The 21,387-nt window shown below is 39.5% G+C and overlaps 1 long non-coding RNA gene across 1 annotated transcript; it reads right to left on the reverse strand.

The window, feature by feature from the left end:
• Positions 1-2,495: 2,495 nt before the first annotated feature.
• LOC133755067 (uncharacterized) lies at positions 2,496-4,605 on the reverse strand. The gene is made up of 2 exons (XR_009865360.1): positions 3,012-4,605; positions 2,496-2,904 (listed from the first exon to the last, which is right to left on the reverse strand). It is a non-coding gene; the product is annotated as an uncharacterized LOC133755067 (long non-coding RNA).
• Between the last annotated feature and the right edge of the window lie 16,782 nt (positions 4,606-21,387).

The following is a 21,387-nucleotide window of genomic DNA, read 5'->3' on the forward strand; positions in this document are numbered from 1 at the left end:
GACACAACACAGTTTACTCATACATTCACCTATTGAAGAATATCCTGTTTCAAAATTTAGTTTGATTTTTTATATTATTGCTCATGTGGAAATTTGATTTCTTCAATCATTGCAGTTGTATAATGTTTGCATTATGGATTAGTCCAGATGTATTCTTCCTCTTTATCTTTTGAAAAGTGTGTAGAATCTTTTTCTCCAGTTTTATTGACTTCTTCATCCTGTCACAATGAAATTGATTTTGAAAACAGGCTGGTGTTCAGACATTGGGACAGACAAGTGATTTGGGTGCTTGGCTCAGGGGCAGTGGTGTGGCTTCTTTATGTTGACACTATCCTCACTGACAGAGGCCATGCCATGCACTGAGCAGTGCTGTGGGGTCTGCTTGGCCATGTCTGAGATTAATTCTAGGCAGCCAAGGGATGAGCCAAGTTTTGCATGGGGCTAAGGCCTCATAGCCAGCATGATTCACATAGTAATCAGTCCTGAAGTGAGGATTGCAGGTGAACAATCCTCTGCCTGCAACAAGAAGTCCACCAGAGGCATACTCACTGTCCTCTGTGAGACCTGGGGAACTCCTGGCCACACTGCCATGGGTCCTTGCCGCTTGTAGAGACTCCAGCTCCAGGCTCCACTTCTGTCACTGTGGGACTGTTCTTGTTCTCTGCAGTGACGCTGGCAACCCAGTTTCCTGTAACAGAGAATGGGGAGCCCTGCTGGGGTTATGCTGAGGTCAAGGTGGTCAAAGTCAGAGGGGCCTCTGGGTCCATGCAGGAGGAGCTGCAGAACCTTGGGCTACATTTTACTGATTTTCAAGTGCAAATGAGCTATGGCCTGACCAGAGTCACTCCATTTTGTCACTGATTGTCCTCTTATTTTTTTGTAACCAGTCCCGCAAATGCTAGCTACTCAAAAACTAGTCTTGTGAAAGGTTTTTTGTAAGTTTATTTACACTAAGTACTGGGAAACTGGTTAATGCCCCTGAGATAAGCATAATGTTGCTTGCTCTAGCTCCTGTAACAAATGCTTGGCTTTGTAATTAACTTCAACAAGATATGGTTTTGGCCTTTTGAAGCTTACCCTTGAGCTCTATCAGGGCAGTACAATTTGGAGAGCACAGGCCCCTGTGTAGCCACAGGCTTTTAGAAATAAAAGACTCCATAATTTGGCCCTAAGACTTCAGCACTTATTAATATTTCTGAAATTAATAATCTGTGTGGGTTCTTGCCATGAATTCAGAGACAAATTCTGAATACTGGCTCAAATAGACCAGATGATAAGCTGAGTTTTTAAGCTTTTATTCAGTGAGAGAAACACATAGGAGAGTGAGGGCTTTATCTAAAGGAGAAAGGAAAGTCTGGAAATTCAGTAGGGTCCATACCAAGCAGGGAGCAGGCCAAGAGCTGTGGACTTGTCCTGTGAGGCCCCACCATTGGGGAGAGTGAGGCAATGGTGTTCTTCCACAGAAAGCACCAGGGACAGGCTTCAGTGAACATGTCCACCTTTACTAATGACCATGTACACTTTCAAAGGGCAGGCAGAAGGGGCATAACTAATTCAGGGCAACCCTAACTCTATAGGATAGAACCAACACTGGCACCAATATGCATCTCCAATTACCTTAAAGGTCTTATAGTTAGGGTAGCTTTCAAGGTGGGCCTGGACCACTCCCAGCAACAGTTTACCTAATTGGCAGAAGGTGGGGGTGGGAGGAAATGTGCCTGAGGCTCCCACCTCCCACCATCAGTCAGGCTAGCCACATGGGCTAGGCAGAAAGTCTCACAGGATCACCCACATCTCCTCCCTTTGTTTTAGGGCAAGTGTGACTCTGCTTAGCGTGGCACGGCAACAAGCTGCAACCCATAATAAGCTTTAAATTAAATTGAAGAATGCCTACCATGGGAATTAAGGGCAGGGAGGAAAAGAAGGGCAAAGGGAAAAAGATCAGGCCCACCATGTTTCAGGCCTTTGTAATTGGCAGGCGGGTGCACAGATATGGGAAAGCAGGGGCATGAGATCATGCAGGGGGCATGGGGAAAGTGTGATGAAGTCATAGCCTTTCAGCTCTCAAGTCTAATGATGTATGACTGCCTGCATCATTCCCCCTTCAGAGACTCCATTCCCTTAATCCTAGGGATGTTGAAGGGTGTAGAATCATCACATCTTCTATAGCTGCTTCCTGTTTATGAGGGATGTAGTGCAGGCCCTGCCTGTCCTGGGTCTGGAAGTCTCTGCCTATCTCATTTAACAAATTCTCTTTGTGAGCTGGAGCAATCTTGGTCACTACCAATGTCTGTGTCCCCTGCATGGTCAGTTACTCCCAGAAGTTGTTGAGTTCTGGAACATGTAAGTTTGTTAATTAGTATGAGCAAAACTGGAACATGACCAATTGTAAGTGGAGTGCCCCTTTAAGATGAAAAGACCACATCCTACAGACTCCCAGATAGTGGGTGGTGATACATTATAAACCCATTTAGCTTGAGTATAGAGAATTATAATAGAAGAACACATTAGGAGTTTTATTATTAATAACAGAGAATCAAAAGAGGCAGGTACACCATGCCTGCCTTCAGGTGCAGCACTCTTGATGTGAGGAAAGCAAAGGCTTTACTTTTCTTTTTGCTTAAGATCTCTGGCTTACAGGAATAATCAGGCATGTCTTTTGAGTACACCTGTTCGGACTTGAGAGGTAGACATTTAATCCTAATTTTACTGAGGTAGTCATGTTCAGTAGCACCTGGTAAGGTCCCTTCCATTTAAGCTGTAGCTGATCTGAAGAGGATCTTTCTGTGAATGGCTTGTTCAGGGAAAGGCGCTGAAGTTGGCTTGTCAGAGGGTGAGCTTTCAGAGACTGGGTCCAGGGTTTGGCATTTCAGGCTGCTATCCACACAGGCTGCAGAGTGATCTCTGGAAAACACAAGCAAAACCTTTGCCCATCATTATGAGGGGATCAGGCCCCTTCCATTGTTGGGTGGTTGGGTCCCTCCATCAAACCAGAGGCAATTGTGTTGCACCTGTGAGAGGTCTCCAGTGTTTCAATGCTGGTGGCTCTCCAGGGGGTGAGACCTATAAGAACTTTATGGTGAAAGGAGCAAAGTTAATACACTAATAGTGGGGGTATCATACTCTCCCCTCTGTTTTTTTAAGCATAGTCTTGAGGTCCTGCATGGGAAGTTAGTGCACAGTGACTCCTATGGTTAATTTAACAATTCACACTCTTTTGTGTGATGTCAGTGATCACCCAAGGCTCTTGACATGAGCTCTCTAGGCTATGGAAGCCTTCTGAATCCACAAACTCAGTCAATATTTAGAGAAGGACGTAAGCAAAGTGAAAGTTCTCCCTTTGAAGAGAGTACATCCTTCTTTGATGACCACTTCTTTCCACAGGAGTCTCACCCAGGGAGACTCTCCCTGTAGGTACACACCTTTTCGCACAAGTGTCCTGACTTTCCATGCCTGAAATGCTCTTGTGGGCTTTTTAGCCAGATCAGAATGCCTTTAGGGATGACTCTGAGGTCACTGAGCTTTACTTAGAGCAATTGCCATTCTATGAGTGTGCTGTATGGACTGCTTCCCATGTTAAAGCATTTACTCCTCTTTAATTATATTAATTCTATTGATATGATCACTTTAACAATTAGTGCCTCCTACATGACCAACTTAAAACTTAATGCAATCAAATACAGTCACTTTTAAACTTAAGATGCCACTTTCACCATCTAGCCCAAGGGAATTTGGGATCCCATGGTGAAGTAAGTCCAGCCATGAAATTATGATTTAAGCTCTCATTTTGGCTATGCTGTTACACAGAACATGTTAGTCACTCCTTTCATAAGATCTAAAAATCAAACTACATCCTGAGGAATCCCTCAGGACAGAGTCAGTGTCCCATCTTAAAGAGAATAGAGAAATGTGGGAGCAAGTCAGGCTTGCCTGAATGCCCACTGACAATGTCAAACGGAATATTAACAAGTGGTTTTAACCATTAAATAATAGCCTATAAAATATTTACTGTAGGTCCAATGCCTTCTATAAATTTTAAGAATACATGTATTTAAATATATCTTAAATATCTAACATGATGTGGCTTGTTTAAACAACAAACAGAAACATAAAACATTTTTTAGTTCCTTTCTATCAACAAATTTAAAGCATCTGACAAAGAGATTCAGGTCAGATGAATCAAATGTATCTTCAATTAATTTTAGCTATTAAATTTATGAGCAATCCTTCCTTGATAAACCAATTAAGACAGAGCTCAAAGTAAATTTTCCCATGTAGACATACAATATGAATACACACATAACACAACATACAAGATAGAACAATAAAGCAGTTTTAGTAATAGTTTCCTAAAATCTTTAGCTTTTTTTTATTACCAACCAATTAAAATTACTTTCTGTTCTTGAAAACTTGATTAACTATACTTTCTTCCAGTTGGAACCTGTAGTGCATTATTGACTTCATCTGTTTACAGAACAATTCAAAACTACTGAATTCAGTAGAAGTGGCTGGAAAAAGTCCATCAGAACCTATAGGAGGGCAGCTAAACACAGAACCAACAATATTTTAGTTTAGAGCAGCAAATCTGATATACAAAACTGGGGATGAGTAAAGACTTTAAATAGCTATGTTTAAAATGATAAACTCATTAACCAACAAGAGGCATTTGCATACTTCACACAGTATTTTCAAAAGCACCTGTAGGATTTTACAAAACATTTAATTCTTTTTGGCCTCTGGGCCTTTCTCATTAAGAGTAACACAAGATTGTCTAGTAACACATGATCATTAGACTTTTTAACTTTCAGACATTTGTATCAGTGGCATTTTATTTTATATTATCAAAACTTAAATTGAGCACGACTTCACATTTTAACAGTATCTGTAATGTAACCCAAATAGCCTGATTAATTAGCTGGTGTCTCTCCAAGATGAGAGACATATATCCTTTGACATTTCCAGGAACCCAACTGGAAATATCAAAGTTCAAATTCTTTGGAACTTTGATTTTTTTGAATGCCTGTAAAAGATGACAAGAAAGGAGAGCGGCAAGATGGCGGAATAGGCAGGGAGCACACTATTAGTCCGGGGGAGAGACAGGTTAATAAAAGTGGAGATACTGCAGGGTCAAGGAAGAGTAGGGGAAGAAACAGCAGAGGAAACAATTCTGGAACTAGTGATTCACAGTGGACCTGCGTGGAGAGCGTGGGAGCCCAAGTTCAGGACACCAGCGGCAGACTCAACACACCAGCGCTGGAACGCGAGGTGAGCCAAACCTCAATAGCTCGAGACATCAGCGGGAAAGCAGAAAGAGGAGACTAGAGGGAACGAGGCTTGGAACTCTGTGGGGAAAAGTTCACCAGGCTAACTAGAAGAGAGAGAGGAAAAAAAAAAGTGACCAATACGGACACGAGTTGCTTTCTCTCCGCTCACTCCTCAAAGGCGAGCAAGACAAAGAGCAGGCGCCATTTTGACATACGTCATAAGCTGGGAGACCTCAGGTCTGCACCGGCCCTGAGCCTAGAAGAAAAAACTGACTCTGGGGGGAGGGGTAAAATAACAGGAGATTAGGATATAACTTGGCAACCCAGTGGGAGACTGTAGGAGAATTGGAGCCCACACTGAGGGCAGCAGAGATTCCCTGTGTGGTCCTTGGGAAAGAGTTTCCAATCTCTGGCTCCTGTGGGTGTATCATTTGCCTGCTAACTACCTCCAATTACGTTCAGCTGTGCGGAATTACTTCCCTTTTGAATCAAAAAAAGAAAGAAAGAAAGAGAGATTTACCACACCTAACCTGGGAGTGTCATCTTTGACACACCCTCAACCCTTAGGAACCAAACACAGCTCTCAGTCCACACTCATCTCAAGCCTCTAAGGCTCCACCAAAAGCAGACAGTCCACTTAATATAGAGCCGTAGTGTAACAAGAAAAAAACACCACAGTGAAGAAACCAAATATCTCCAACATGCCAAACAACAAATGCAAAAACCAAGCTAACAAGAACAAGGAAGACAGGATGACATCCCCAAATGAAAAAGACACCCCAATTCAAGATTATGAAGATGATGAGATAGAAGAAATGCAAGAAGTGGATCTCAAAAAATTGATAAGAACATTAAGAAGTTCTCAAAAACAAATTCTTGAACTACAGAAATCCTTAATAGACAAGATAGAAAATCTCTCTCGTGAAAATGAAATATTAAGGAGGAATCAAAATGAAATGAAACAACTAGTAGAACAAGAAACTGTGATAGTGATAAAAAACCACAATGAAATGAAGAATTCAATAGATCAAATGACAAACACATTAGAGAGCCTTATAAACAGAATGGACAAAGCAGAAGGGAGAATATCAGACTTAGAAGACAGAACAGGAAAGAGGCAAACCAAAGAAAAGAAGAAGAAATTAGAAATCTATAAAATATTGTCGGGAATCTACAAGATACTATTAAAAAACCCAACATTCGGGTTCTAGGAGTTCCTGAAGGCATGGAGAGGCAGAAAGGATTAGAATGCATTTTCAGTGACATACTAGCAGAAAATTCCCCAGGTTTGGAGAAGGACAGAGGCATCTTAGTACAGGAAGCTTATAGAACCCCTAATAAACATGACCAAAAGAGATCCTCACCATGACACATTGTAATCAAACTCACCACAGTGAAACATAAAGAAAAGATCCTAAAATGTGCAAGAGAGAAATGTCAGATTACTCTTAGAGGATCTCCAATTAGACTCACAGCAGACTTCTCATCAGAAACCCTACAAGCTAGAAGGGAATGGCGAGACATAGCCCAGGTACTAAGAGAGAAAAACTGCCAGCCCAGAATATTATATCCTGCAAAGCTCTCATTTGTGAATGAAGGGGAAATTAAGACTTTTCATAGCAAACAGAAACTGAAAGAATTTGTTGCCACTCATCCTGCCCTGCCAAAGATGCTTAAAGATGTGTTACACACAGAAACACAGAAACATGGTCACCAATATGAAAGAAGGTAAAGAAAGGAAACCTCAGAGCAAAAGATCACAGGAAGCTCAATTTCTCTTTGACACAGAATTAAACTCTGATGCTCTGTTAAAGCAATGTGTTAAAGTAATCTATTATGTTCTCTTGATGTCTGTTAAATTCTAATTGTTTTTGAAACAGCTGAATTTTTATTAAGAGCTAAGGGTTATTTAAATATGTGCTTATTTTCAAAGATTTGAATAATCACCTTGTAACAATGATCAAATTTGGTCTATGTTATGTCCTGATTTTAAGGAATCTTATTTCAACCAGATATTTTGGATTTTGAGCCTTCTTGGCATTCTTGACAGGCATTCAAAAATTCAAAGTTTCAAACAATCTGGTCTCTAAAATTTCCAGTAAATCCTGGACTTTGTTTTTTCCAGTTTGGGCCTAACTTAAAAAATTGAAGGATCTATGTCTCTCATCTTATAGAGACCCCAACTAACATCCAACTATTTTGATTATATTAGAAGGACTGTCAAGATGTGATGTGGTACCAGACTTTAAGTTTCTATAATGGAAAATGCTATTAATACAAACATTTGAGAATTAAAAAGTCTAAATATTTTGTGTTACTAGACATGATAGTTATCTTAATGAGAAAGCCCCAGAGGCCTAAAGGGTTAAATACTTGTAAAATCCTACAGGTGCTTTCAAAAATACTGTGAAGTAAGCAAGTGCCTCTTGTTGGTTGATGAGTTTATAATTTTAAACATGGCAACTTAAAGTCTTTTGTCATCCACAGTTATATATGATGTGCTGCTCATAAAACTAAAGCCTTGTTGGTTCTGTGTTTAGCTGTCCTCCTATAGGTTCCTATGGACTTTTTCCAGCCACTTCTATTGCATTCAGTACTTTGGGATGGCTCTGTAAACAGATGAAGCCAATAATGTATTAACATTACCAACTGAGAGAAAGTATGGTTAACTGAGGTTACTAAAAACAAAAAGCAATTCAAATCAATTGGCAATCTACAAAAAGAGTTAAAGATTTTAAAAGCTATTACTAAAATTGCTATATTGGTCTACTATGCTATGTTATATGTGTATGTCCACATGGGGAAATTTTATTATTAAAATTATTATAAAATAATTAAAATTATTATAAAAATATTATTAAGAGTTTTATTTTAAATGGCTTATATATAAGATTGTCAATAAATTTAAGTTGCTAAAATCAATCAAAGATACATTTTAATTTGTGTGACCTGAATCTGTGTATCATATGTTTTAAACTTGTTGGTAGAAAGAAACTAAAAACATTTTAGATGGTTGTGCTTAAGTTTACTGGGTAAACAAACTACACCATGTTAGATATTTAAGAGGTGTTTCCAAATACATGATTCTTAAAATTTATAGAAGGCATTGGACCTTCTGGTAAACATTTTCTTAAGTTGTTATCTAATGGTTGAAACGGTTTGCTAAGTATTCATGTGATATTGCTATTGTCAGCAAGCGATCTAGAACTTGCTCCCTCATTTCTCTATTCTAAGCCCAACTTGTTCTTTCATTTCTCTATTCTCTTCAAGGTAGGAAACTAATTCTATTATGAAGGAATCTGTAGGACGCACAATTTAATCTTTAGACCTTATCAAAGAGATGGCTAACATTTTTCTGTAATAGCATAGCCAAAATAAGAACTTAAATAATAATCTCATAGCTAGATTCTCTTCGCCATCAGCGAAGTATACAGTAAGTAGAAAAAACCTCCCTTTCAGACCAAAGGGAAAGAAAGTTTTAGAGCGAGAATATAATTTTCCTCATGGGCATTGTCTACCTTAGAAAAACTACTACAGAACATGCCTGTGACTATAGACTTGTAGTTCAGGCCACCGAAGATTAGAGATGGGACTTGGGCACTCCCTTGACTTGCATCCTCTGGTCTGCTTTAACACAAACCAGGAGGAAAATAAAGCTAGGCATCAGAAGCAACATTCGGGTTCTAGGAGTTCCTGAAGGCATGGAGAGGGAGAAAGTATTAGAAGGCCTTTTTAGTGAGATACTAGTAGAAAATTTTCCAGGTTTGGAGAAGGACAGAGACATCCAAGTACAGGAAGCTCATAGAACCCCTAATAAACATGACCAAAAGAGATCCTCACCACGACACGTCATAATCAAACTCACCACAGTGAAACACAAATAAAAGATCCTAAAATGTGCAAGAGAGAAATGCCAGATTACTCTCAGAGGATCTCCAATTAGACTCACAGCTGACTTCTCATCAGAAACCCTACAAGCTAGGAGAGAATGGCAAGATATAGCCCAGGTACTAAGAGAGAAAAACTGCCAGCCCAGAATATTATATCCTGCAAAGCTCTCATTTGTGAATGAGGGTGAAATAAAGACCTTTCACAGCTAACAGAAATTGAAAGAATTTCTCGCCACTCATCCAGCCCTGCAAAAGATGCTTAAAGATGTGTTACACACAGAAACACAGAAACACGGTCACCAATATGAACGAAGATAAAGGAAGGAAACAAAACAGCAAAAGATCACAGGAGTCTCAAACCATATAATAGAAAAAACCTGGCAAATGACAGGGCAAAGTTACTCCTTCTCAATAGTCACATTGAATGTTAATGGCTTGAACTGTCCAGTTAAAAGACAAGGATTGGCTGATTGGGCTAAGGAACAAAACCCATCTATCTGCTGCTTACAAGAAACTCATCTGTCCAACAATTATGCATACAGACTGAAAGTGAAAGGCTGGAAAAAATATATACCATGCCAACAGAAATGAAAAAAGAGAGGCCATAGCCATCTTAATATCGGACAACATAAACTTTACCACAAAAACTGTTAGGAGAGGCAAAGAGGGGCACTATTTAATGATTAAGGGATCCATTCAACAGGAAGATATAACAATTATCAATGTATATGCACCTAATTACAGGGCACCAGCTTATTTAAAAGACTTGTGAAGGTACTTAAAGGGAGATTTAGACACCAATACAATAGTACTGGGGGACTTCAATACTCCACTCTCAGAGATAGACAGATCAACAGGACAGAAGATCAACAAGGAGACAGTAGATTTAAATGACACTATAGCCCAAATGGATCTAACAGATATCTACAGAACATTTCATCCTATATGTAAGGACTTTACATTCTTCTCAGCAGTACATGGAACCTTCTCTAGGATTGACCACATACTAGGCCATAAAGCAAGTCTCAGCAAATTCAAAAGAATTAGAATCATACCATGCAGCTTCTCAGACCACAAAGGAATGAAATTGGAAATTGGCAACTCAGGAATCCCTAGAGCACGTGCAAACACATGGAGATTGAACAACATGCTCCTGAATGAACAATGGGTCATAGAAGAAATTAAAAGAGAAATCAAAAATTTTCTGGAAGTAAATGAGGATAAAAGCACAACATACAAAAACCTATGGGATACAACAAAAGCAGTGTTAAGAGGAAAGTTTATATCAATAGATGCCTACATCAAGAAATTGGAAAGGCACCAAATAGATGAGCTTTCAAGTCATCTCAACGATCTAGAAAATCTGCAGCAAACCAAACCCAAACCCAGTAGGAGAAGAGAAATAATTAAAATCAAAGAAGAAATCAAGAGGATTGAATCCAAAACAACATTACAAACAATCAGCCAAACAAGGAGCTGGTTTTTGAAAAAATAAACAAAATTGACACCCATTGGCCCAACTAACTAAAAAAAGAAGAGAAAAGACCCAAATAAATAGGATCAGAGATGAAAATGGAAACGTAACAACAGACACCACAGAAATAAAAAGAATCATCAGAAATTACTACAAGGACTTGTATGCCAGCAAACAGGGAAATCTATCAGAAATGGACAGACTCTTGGACACATACAACCTACCTAAATTGATTCAGGAAGACATAGAAAACCTAAACACACCCATAACTGAGACAGAAATTGAAACAGTAATAAAGGCCCTCCCAACAAAGAAAAGCCCAGGGCCAGATGGATTCACTGCTGAGTTCTACCAGACATTTAGAGAAGAACTAACTCCAATTCTTCTCAAATTATTCAAAACAATCAAAAAAGAGGAAATCCTCCCAAATTCTTTCTATGAAGCCAGCATCACCTTAATTCCTAAGCCAGAAAAAGATGCAGCATTGAAAGAGAATTACAGAACAATATCCCTGATGCACATAGATGCAAAAATACTCAATCAAATTCTGGCCAATAGAGTTCCGGGCAAGATGGCGGAATAGGCAGGAGCACACTTAGTCCAGGGGGAGAGAAAGTTTAATATAAGTGGAGATACTGCAGGGTCAAGGAAGAGTAGGGGATGAAACAGCAGAGGAAACTCTTCCGGAACTAGTGATTCACAGTGGACCTGCGTGGAGAGCGTGGGAGCCCAAGTTCGGGACACCAGCGGCAGACTCAATGCACCAGCGCTGGAATGCGAGGTGAGCCGAACCTCCATAGCCCGAGATACCAGCGAGCAAGCGGAAAGAGGAGGCTAGAGGGAACGAGGCTTGAAACTCCGTGGGGAAAAGTTCACCCGCTAACTAGAAGAGAGAGAAAAAAAAATAAAAAAAGTAACTGATACGGACACAAGTTTCTTTCTCTCCACTCACTCCTCAAAGGCGAGCAAGACAGAGCAGGCGCCATTTTTGACATACGTCATAAGCAGGGCGACCTCAGGTCTGCACCGGCACTGAGCCTATCAGAAAAACCTGACTCTGGGGGGAGGGGTGAAATAACAGGAGATTAGCATCTAACTTGGCAACCCAGTGGGAGATTGCAGGAGAATTGGAGCCCACACTGAGGGCAGCAGAGATTCCCTGTGTGGTCCTTGGGAAAGAGCTTCCAATCTCTGGCTCCTGTGGGTGTATCATTTGCCTGCTAACTACCTCCAATTACGTTCAGCTGTGCGGAATTACTTCCCTTTTGAATCAAAAAAGAGAGAGATTTACCACACCTAACCTGGGAGTGTCATCTTTGACACACCCTCAGCCCTGAGGAACCAAACACAGCTCTCAGTCCACACTCATCTCAAGCCTCTAAGGCACCACTGAAAGCAGACAGTCCACTTAATATAGAGCCATAGTGTAACAAGAAAAAACACCACAGTGAAGAAACCAAATATCTACAACATGCCAAACAACAAACGCAAAAACCAAGCTAACAAGAATAAGGAAGACACTATGACACCCCCAAATGAAAAAGACACCCCAATTCAAGATTATGAAGATGAGGAGATTGAAGAAATCCAAGAAGCAGATCTCAAAAAATTGATAAGAACATTAAGAAGTTTCAAAAACAAATTCTTGAACTACAGAAATCCTTCATGGACAAGATAGAAAATCTCTCTCGTGAAAATGAAATATTAAGGAGGAATCAAAATGAATTGAAACAACTAGTGGAACAAGAAATGGTGATAGTAATGAGAAATCATAATGAAATGAAAAATTCAATAGATCAAATGACAAACACATTAGAGAGTCTTAAAAACAGAATGGACGAAGCAGAAGAGAGAATATCAGACTTAGAAGACAGAGAACAGGAAAGGAAACAATCAAATCAAAGAAAAGAAGAAGAAATCAGAAATCTAAAAAATACTGTCAGGAATCTACAGGATACTCTTAAAAATCCCAACATTCGGGTTCTAGGAGTACCTGAAGGCATGGAGAGAGAGAAAGGATTAGAAGGCCTTTTTAGTGAGATACTAGCAGAAAATTTCCCAGGTTTGGAGAAAGACAGAGACATCCTAATACAGGAAGCTCATAGAACCCCTAATAAACATGACCAAAAGAGATCCTCACCACGACACGTCATAATCAAACTCACCACAGTGAAACATAAAGAAAAGATCCTAAAATGTGCAAGAGAGAAACGTCAGATTACTCTCAGAGGATCTCCAATTAGACTCACAGCTGACTTCTCATCAGAAACCCTGCAAGCTAGGAGAGAATGGCGAGACATAGCCCAGGTGCTAAGAGAGAAAAACTGCCAGCCCAGAATATTATATCCTGCAAAGCTCTCATTTATGAATGAAGGTGAAATAAAGACCTTTCAAAGCAAACAGAAATTGAAAGAATTTGTCGCCACTCGTCCAGCCCTGCAAAAGATGCTTAAAGATGTGTTACATACAGAAACACAGAAACACGGTCACCAATATGAAAGAAGGTAAAGGTAGGAAACCTCACACCAAAAGATCACAGGAATCTCAAACCATATATTAGAAAGTATCTTTGGCTAATGGCAGGGCAAAGTTACTCCTTCTCAATAGTCACATTGAATGTTAATGGCTTGAACTGTCCAGTTAAAAGACACCGCTTGGCTGATTGGGTTAAGGAACAAAACCCATCCTTTTGCTGCTTACAAGAAACCCATCTATCCAACAATGATCCATACAAGCTGAGAGTGAAAGGCTGGAAAAAGATATACCACGCCAACAGAAATGAAAAGAGAGCGGGCGTAGCCATCTTAATATCGGACAACATAAACTTTACCACAAAAACTGTTAAGAAAGATAAAGAGGGGCACTATTTAATGATTAAGGGATCAATTCAACAGGAAGATATAACGATTATCAATGTATATGCACCTAATTACAGGGCACCAGCTTATTTAAAAGACTTGTGAAGGGACTTAAAGGGAGACTTAGACCCCAATACAGTAGTACTGGGGGATTTCAATACTCCACTCTCAGAGATAGACAGATCAACAGGACAGAAGATCAACAAGGAGACAGTAGATTTAAATGACACTATAGCCCAAATGGATCTAACAGATATCTACAGAACATTTCATCCTACATCTAAGGACTTTACATTCTTCTCAGCAGTACATGGAACCCTCTCTAGGATTGACCACATACTAGGCCATAAAGCAAGTCTCAGCAAATTCAAAAGAATTAGAATCATACCATGCAGCTTCTCAGACCACAAAGGAATGAAATTGGAAATTGGCAACTCAGGAATCCCTAGAGCACGTGCAAACACATGGAGATTGAACAACATGCTCCTGAATGAACAATGGGTCATAGAAGAAATTAAAAGAGAAATCAAAAATTTTCTGGAAGTAAATGAGGATAACAGCACAACATACCAAAACCTATGGGATACAACAAAAGCAGTGTTAAGAGGAAAGTTTATATCAATAGGTGCCTACATCAAGAAATTCAAAAGGCACCAAATAGATGAGCTTTCAAGTCATCTCAAGGATCTAGAAAATCTGCAGCAAACCAAACCCAAACCCAGTAGGAGAAGAGAAATAATTAAAATTAGAGAAGAAATCAACAGGATTGAATCCAAAAAAACATTACAAAAATCAGCCAAACGAGGAGCTGGTTTTTTGAAAAAATAAACAAAATTGACACCCATTGGCCCAACTAACTAAAAAAAGAAGAGAAAAGACCCAAATAAATAGGATCAGAGAAGAAATGGGAAACATAACAACAGACACCACAGAAATAAAAAGAATCATCAGAAATTACTACAAGGACTTGTATGCCAGCAAACAGGGAAATCTATCAGAAATGGACAGATTCTTGGACACATACAACCTCCCTAAATTGAGCCAGGAAGACATAGAAAACCTAAACAGACCAAAAACTGACACAGAAATTGAAACAGTAATAAAGGCCATCCCAACAAAGAAAAGCCCAGGGCCAGATGGATTCACTGCTGAGTTCTACCAGACATTTAGAGAAGAACTAACTCCAATTCTTCTCAAACTATTCACAGCAATCGAAAAAGAGGGAATCCTCCCAAATTCTTTCTATGAAGCCACCATCACCTTAATTCCTAAGCCAGAAAGAGACGCAACATTGAAAGAGAATTACAGACCAATATCCCTGATGAACATAGATGCAAAAATCCTCAATAAAATTCTGGCCAATAGATTGCAACAACACATCAGAAAGATCATCCACCCAGACCAAGTGGGATTCATCCCCGGTATGCAGGGATGGTTCAACATTCGCAAAACAATCAACGTAATACACTACATTAACAGACTGCAGAAGAAAAACCATATGATTCTCTCAATAGATGCAGAGAAAGCATTTGATAAAATACAACACCCTTTCATGATGAAAACTCTAAGCAAACTGGGTATGGAAGGAACATTCCTTAATACAATCAAAGCAATATATGAAAAACCCACGGCCAACATCCTATTGAATGGGGAAAAGTTGGAAGCATTTCCACTGAAATCTGGTACCAGACAGGGATGCCCTCTCTCACCACTGCTATTCAATATAGTTCTGGAAGTTTTGGCCAGAGCTATTAGGCAAGAAAAAGAAATTAAAGGGATACAAATCGGGAAGGACGAACTCAAACTATCCCTCTTTGCAGATGATATGATTCTTTATTTAGGGGACCCAAAGAACTCTACTAAGAGACTGCTGGAACTCATCGAAGAGTTTGGAAAAGTCGCAGGATATAAAATCAATGCACAAAAATCAACAGCCTTTGTATACACAGGCAATGCCACAGCTGAGGAAGAACTTCTAAAATCAATCCCATTCACAATAGCTACAAAAACAATCAAATACCTTGGAATAAACTTAACCAAGGACATTAAAGATCTCTACGATGAAAACTACAAAACCTTACAGAAAGAAATAGAAGAGGATACCAAAAAATGGAGAAATCTTCCATGCTCATGGATTGGAAGAATCAATATCATCAAAATGTCTATTCTCCCAAAAGCAATTTATACATTCAATGCAATACCCATCAAGATCCCGAAGACCTTCTTCTCAGATCTGGAAAAAATGATGCTGAAATTCTTATGGAGACACAGAAGACCTCGAATAGCCAAAGCAATCCTGTACAACAAAAACAAAGCCGGAGGCATCACAATACCTGATTTTAGGACATACTACAGGGCAGTTGTTATCAAAACAGCATGGTACTGGTACAGAAACAGATGGATAGACCAATGGAACAGAATAGAAACACCAGAAATCAATCCAAACATCTACAGCCAACTTATATTTGACCAAAGATCCAAATCTAATCCCTGGAATAAGGACAGTCTATTCAATAAATGGTGCTGGGAAAATTGGATTTCCACGTGCAGAAGCTTGAAGCAAGACCCATACCTATCACCTTACACAAAAATTCACTCAACATGGATTAAAGACTTAAATCTATGACCCAAAACCATTAAATTATTAGAGAGCATTGGAGAAACCCTGCAAGATATAGGCACAGGCAAAGACTTCCTGGAAAATACTCCAACAGCACAGGCAGTCAAAACGAAAATTAACTATTGGGATTGCATCAAATTGAGAAGTTTCGGTACTTCAAAAGAAACAGTCAGGAAAGTGAAGAGGCAACCAACAGAATGGGAAAAATATTCGCAAACTATACTACAGATAAAGGATTGATAACCAGAATCTACAAAGAAATCAAGAAAATCCACAACAACAAAACAAACAACCCACTTAAGAGATGGGCCAAGGACCTCAATAGACATTTTTCAAAAGAGGAAATCCAAATGGCCAACAGACACATGAAAAAATGTTCAAGATCACTAGCAATCAGAGAAATGCAAATCAAAACCACAATGAGGTTCCATCTCACCCCGGTGAGAATGGCTCACATTCAGAAATCTACCAACAACAGATGCTGGAGAGGATGTGGGGAAAAAGGGACACTAACCCACTGTTGGTGGGAATGCAAACTGGTTAAGCCACTATGGAAGTCTGTCTGGAGATTCCTCAGAAACCTGAACATAACCCTACCATACAACCCAGCCATTCCACTCCTTGGAATTTACCCAAAGGAAATTAATTTGGCAAATAAAAAAGCCATCTGCACATTAATGTTTCTTGCAGCTCAATTCACAATAGCTAAGACCTGGAACCAACCCAAATGCCCATCAACAGTAGACTGGATAAAGAAATTATGGGACATGTACTCCATAGAATACTATACAGCAGTAAGAAACAATGAAACCCAGTCATTTGCAACAAGATGGAGCAATCTGGAAAACATCATGCTGAGTGAATTAAGCCAGTCCCAAAGAGAAAAATATCATTTGTTTTCCCTGATCGGTGACAACTGAGCGCCAAAGGGGAAACCTGTTAAGTGAAATGGACACTATAAGCAACAATGAACTGATCAGCTCCTGTCCTGACTTTAGATGTACAATGTAATACTTTATCCTTTTTAGTATTTGTTGTTGTTGTTGTTGTTCTAGTACTATTGGTTGAACTCAGTAATTAACACACAATTATTCTTAGGTGTTTAAATTTTAACTGAAAAGTGATCCCTGTTAAATCTAAGAGTGGAAAAAGAGAGGGAGGAGATGAACAATTTGGAACATGCTCAATCGGACTGGCCGCAAATGGTGGAGTTAGAAATGTGCCAGGGGATTCCAACACAATCCCATCAAGATGGCATGTACCAATGCCATCGCACTAGTCCAAGTGATAAATTTCAGCTCACAATTGATGGTTCTGATAGGTCTAAGAGTCAAAGAGATCACACAAACAAGACAAGTATCTGCTAATACTAACTGATAGAATCAAAAAGGGAGAGAAAGATCCAACATGGGAAGTGGGATACACAGCAGACTCATAGGATGGCAGATGTCCTAAACAACACTCTGGCCTCAGAATCAGCCCTCAAGGCATTCAGATCTGGCTGAAGAGCCCATGAGAGTATAGCAGGCATGGAAAGCCAAGATATCATGGAAAAAAAAAAAAGACCTAAATGAATGATCTCTGTGAGTGAGATCCCAGTGGAAAGAACGGGGCCATCAAAGAAGGAGGTACCCTTCTCCGAAGGGAGGAGAGAACTTCCACTTTGACTATGACCCTATCGGAATAAGATCGAAGTCAGCGAACTCTAAAGGCTTCCATAGCCCTGGCAACTCATGACTAGAGCCTAGGGAGATTACTGACGCCATGAACAGGAGTGTCAAATTGTTAAATCAGCAACAGGAGTCACTGTGTACTTACACCCCATGTGGGATCTGTCCCTAATGTGTCGTCTAAAGCCAAGTGATGCTATAACTAGTACTGAAACAGTATTTTTATACTTTGTGTTTCTGTGTGGGCACAAACTGATGAGGTCTTTACTAATTATATACTGAATTGATCTTCTGTATATAAAGAGAATTGGAAATGAAAAAAAAAAAAACAACCTGGTGTTAAAATGGAAATGGCATAGAAAATTAATTAATTTGAAAAAAAAATTATGTAGGATCTCTGTCTTTAATGTGCTGTACATTGCTATTTAATGCTATAATTAGTAATCCAATGGTAGTTTTTTCACTTTGTGTTGCTATATGGGCAAAATGTTGAAATCTTTAATATATACTAAACTGATCTTCTGTATACAAAGAGAATTGAAAATGAATCTTTACATGAATGGAAGGGGAAAGGGAGCGGGAAGGGGGAGGATTGCGGGCGCGAGGGAAGTTATGGGAGGGGGGAAGCCATTGTAACCCATGGGCTATACTTTGGAAATTTATATTCATTAAATAAAAGTTTAAAAAAAATAAAATAAAATAACATACTAAAAAAAAAAAATTCTGGCCAATAGAATGCAACAACACATCAGAAAGATCATCCACCCAGACCAAGTGGGATTTATCCCCGGTATGCAGGAATGGTTCAACGTTCGCAAAACAATCAACGTAATACACTACATTAACAGGCTGCAGAAGAAAAACCATATGATTCTCTCAATAGACACAGAGAAAGCATTTGATAAAATACAACACCCTATCATGATGAAAACTCTAAGCATACTGGGTATGGAAGGAACACTCCTCAATACAATCCAAGCAATATATGAAAAACCCATGGCCAACATCCTATTGAATGGGGAAAAGTTGGAAGCATTTCCGCTGAGATCTGGTACCAGACAGGGATGCCCACTCTCACCACTCACAATGTAGTTCTGGATGTTTTAGGCAGAGCTATTAGGCAAGAAAAAGAAATTAAAGGGATACAAATTGGGAAGGAGGAACTCAAACTATCCCTCTTTGCAGATGATATGATTCTTTATTTAGGGGACCCAAAGAACTCTACTAAGAGACTATTGGAATTCATCGAAGAGTTTGGAAAAGTGGCAGGATATAAAATCAATGAACAAAAATCAACAGCCTTTGTATACACTGTCAATGCCACGGCTGAGGAAGAACTTCTAAGATCAATCCCATTCACAATAGCTACAAAAACAATCAAACATCTTGGAATAAACTTAACCAAGTACGTTAAAGATCTCTATGATGAAAACTACAAAACCTTAGATAAAGAAGTAGAAGAGGATGCCAAAAAATGGAGAAATCTTCCATGCTCATGGATTGGAAGAATCAATATCATCAAAATGTCCATTCTCACAAAAGCAATTTATACATTCAATGCAATACCAATCAAGATACCGCAGACCTTCTTCTCAGATCTGGAAAAAATGATGCTGAAGTTCATATGGAGACACAGAAGACCTCGGATAGCCAAAGCAATCGTGTACAACAAAAACAAAGCCAGAGGCATCACAATACCAGATTTCAGGACATACTACAGGGCAGTTATTATCAAAACAGCATGGTACTGGTACAGAAACAGATGGATAGACCAATGGAACAGAATAGAAACACCAGAAATCAATCCAAACACTGACAGCCAACTTATATTTGATCAAAGATCCAAAACCAATACCTGGAATAAGGACAGCCTATTCAATAAATGGTGCTGGGAAAATTGGATTTCCACGTGCAGAAGCTTGAAGCAACACCCATACCTTTCACCTTACACAAAAATTCACTCAACATGGATTAAAGACTTAAATCTATGACCTGAAACCATCAAATTATTAGAGAGCATTGGAGAAACCCTGCAAGATATAGGTACAGGCAAAGACTTCTTGGAAAAGACCCCAGGAGCACAGGCAGTCAAAGCCAAAATTAACATCAGAGAAATGCAAATCAAAACCACAATGAGGTTTCACCTCACCCCGGTGAGAATGGCTCACATCCAGAAATCTACCAAAAATAGATGCTGGAGAGGTTGTTGGGGAAAAGGGACGCTAACCCACTGTTGGTGGGAATGCAAACTGGTTAAGCCACTATGGAAGTCTGTCTGGAGATTCCTCAGAAACCTGAACATAACCCTACCATACAACCCAGCCATCCCTCTCCTTGGAATTTACCCAAAGGAACTTTATTTGGCAAATAAAAAAGCCATCTGCACATTAATGTTTATTGCAGCTCAATTTGCAATAGCTAAGACCTGGAAACAACCCAAATGCCCATCAACAGTTGGCTGGATAAAGAAATTATGGGACATGTACTCCATAGAATACTATACAGCAGTAAGAAACAATGAAACCCAGTCATTTGCAACAAGATGGAGGAATCTGGAAAACATCATGCTGAGTGAATTAAGCCAGTCCCAAAGAGACAAATATCATTTGGTTTCCCTGATCGGCGACCACTGAGCACCAAAGGGGAAACCTGTTGAAGTGAAATGGACACAATAAGAATCAATGACCTGATCAGCTCTTGTCCTGACTCTAGATGTACAATGTAATACTTTATCCTTTTTAGTATTTGTTGTTGTTGTTGTTCTAGTTCTAGTCTTTGAACTCTGTAATTAACACACAATTATTCTTAGGTGTTTTAATTTTAAATTTCAGAGTGGAAAAAGAGAGGGAGGAGATGTACAATTTGGGACATGCTCAATTGGTCTTGCCCCAAATGGTGGAGTTAGAAATGTGCCAGGGGATTCCAATACAATCCTATCAAGGTGGCATGTACCAATGGCATCTCACTAGTGCAAGTGATCAATTTCAGTTCACAATTGATGGCTCTGATAGGTCGAAGAGTCAAAGGGATCACACAAACAAGACAAGTGTCTGCTAATAATAAATGATAGAATCAAAAAGGGAAAAAACGATCCAACATGGAAAGTGGGATACACAGCACACTCAGAATGGCAGATGTCCTAAGCAACACTCTGGCCTCAGAATCAGCCCTTAAGGCATTTGGATCTGGCTGAAGAGCCCATGAGAGTATTGTAGGCATGGAAAGCCAAGATACCATGGAAAAGAAAAAAAAAAGAAGAAGAAGACCTAAATCAAAGATCTCTGTGAGTATGATCCCAGTGGAAAGAACGGGGCCATCAAAGAAGGAGGTACCTTTCTCTGAAGGGAGGAGAGAACTTCCACTTTGACTATGACCCTATCGGAATAAGGTCAAAGTCAGCCCACTCTGAAGGCTTCGATAGCCCTGGCAACTCATGACTAGAGCCTAGGGAGATTACTGATGCCATGAACAGGAGTGTCAAATTGTTAAATCAGCAACAGGAGTCACTGTGGACTTACATCCCATGTGGGATCTGTCTTTAATGTGTTGTCCAATGTGAAGTGATGCTATAACTAGTACTGAAACAGTATTTTTACACTTTGTGTTTCTGC

Source organism: Lepus europaeus, unplaced genomic scaffold (genome assembly GCF_033115175.1).
Source record: "Lepus europaeus isolate LE1 unplaced genomic scaffold, mLepTim1.pri SCAFFOLD_3_1, whole genome shotgun sequence".
In the NCBI taxonomy this organism is placed as follows: Eukaryota; Metazoa; Chordata; class Mammalia; order Lagomorpha; family Leporidae; genus Lepus; species Lepus europaeus.